Below are 2,157 nucleotides of genomic sequence, written 5' to 3'. Positions count from 1 at the left end.
GTTGTCAGGAGGGATCAGTCCCTGGAGAAGGACATCATGCTTGGCAAAGCACAGGGTCAGCGGATAAATGGAAGACCCTGGACGAGGTGGATTGACACAGTGGCTTCAACAAGGAAGGCACAGGACTGGGGAGTGTTTTGTTCTGTCGTGCTTAGGGTTGCTATGAGTCAGAATTGACTCGACGGCACCTGACAGCAACAAGGACATTAATTTGACAGTGAGGATTTCTTTGAGAATTGCTGTTACAATCGCTGTATTATCATTATGTCTTTCCCCTGGTTCCAGTTCCAGCACCACCACCAGCACTGCTCTGTGCCTCCCTCCATTTAGATAGTCTTCTCTGAGTGTATACACTTAACACTCACCTGGGATATGTTTTATTTCACAGTATTTTTAAATTCCTCTGTATTTTTTTTTTTACCTGTTTAGCTCCTATACCACAGAATGAAATTCTTACAGAGCCTATATCATTCATCTGTGTAATGAGGATACCAAAAAACAAACTAAACCCATTGTCATCAATTTGATTCTGACTCACAGCAACCCTCTAGCACACAGAAGAACTGCCCCATAAGGTTTCCAAGGCTGCGATCTTTACAGAAGCAGACTGCCACATCTTTTCCCCAAGTTGCAGCTGGTGCGTTCAAACTTCAGCCTTCCAGTTAGTAGCCATGTGCTTAACCACTGTACCACCAGGGCTCCTTGTAATAAGGAGAAGGGGACAGAATGAGACTAGAGGGAAAGGATTTCAAAGTGTTGCTTCTGATGCCTAAAAAGAGTGGGCCAGTATTTAGGGCCTCTAAAAATCAGTAGTCAGTAGGTTTTCTATTCATATTTCCTATACCATTAGCATGATGTAGCACTTTATGTCTACTCATGGGAAATAAACCCACTAAGCCCTTGAAGACCCTGGTGGTATAGTGGTTAAGAGCTACGTCTGCTAACCAAAAGGTCGGCAGTTCAAATCCACCAGGTGCTCTTTGGAAACTCTATGGCACAGTTCTACTCTGTCCTTTAGGGTTGCTATGAGTCAGAACAGACTCAATGGCAATGGGTTAAGGAGCCCTTGGGTATCATAAACGGTTAAGCGCTGGACTACTAACTGGAAGACTGACAGTTCAAACCCACCCAGAGGACGAAAGACTTGATGATCAGCTTTAAGACCCTATGGAGCACAGTTCTATTCTGACACAGATGGGATCATCTAGAGTTGGAATCCACTCAAGGGCAACTGTTTTGGTTTTTGTTGAAGCGTTGGAGGTATATTAAAGAAGTAGAACAGGTTCCAAGTCTTTGCAGTCAAGGGCTTGAACATTTCCTTTTCCGTTACTACAATTGGAATACACCCCCATCCTTCCTCTGGTCTCTTTGTCTGTGGCTGTCTGCATTGTCAAACATTACCGTGGAAATGTACTTCCATCCCCCACTCAGTGCAGCTGAAACTCCACCAGGATTTCCATAAAGCCTTAAAGGAGTAGAAACTACACCATGTTGGCTTTATCCTGCTTAGGAAGAGATGGTATTGTTGAATCCCTTCTGTCTAACCTATTTTGTTTGGAATCTTCTACTGAGGTACCTGAGAAGTATATCTTTTCTTCCAATCTTCTTTTGCATAGCTCAAACCTACAGAAAAATAGAACAAAAATAATGTAAAGCAGAGCTTCCCAAGTGTGTATAGACTGGCCCTGGTGTGTGGCAGCTGGGTTATAGGTGTTCTGGGATGTTATGAGTTCCCCTGTCTCTGTGGTGACTAGGAGTGTCCTGGAGCTTCTGACTCCCCCGGGCTGATCATACTGAGCTATAAGCAGCCTCATATGTTGACCCTCTGCGCCATAAAGATTTTATTATTTCAGTGTATGCCGTGAAGTAGAAAGGATTGGGAAACGCTGATGTAAGGCTTTTGTGTATGCACCATACTGAATTAATATATATTGCCATTTTGCCAAGTTGGCTTTAGAATACTGTTGGAAGGAATAAAACACTAGGGACACAGCACCTCTCACCGTCACTCCTTTCTAACCCTCTCCAGTGGTAACCGTCACAGCTGAGTGATGTGCATCCTTCATGTGCACGTGTAACGCTGTAGTTACCCATTTATGCAAATTAATAATCTGCACTGAAGTGTATTTGTAAATTTTACCCACATTATCTCACACT

This window comes from Loxodonta africana, chromosome 3, assembly GCF_030014295.1.
Source record: "Loxodonta africana isolate mLoxAfr1 chromosome 3, mLoxAfr1.hap2, whole genome shotgun sequence".
NCBI classification, from domain to species: Eukaryota; Metazoa; Chordata; class Mammalia; order Proboscidea; family Elephantidae; genus Loxodonta; species Loxodonta africana.
This window is presented reverse-complemented; position numbering follows the sequence as displayed.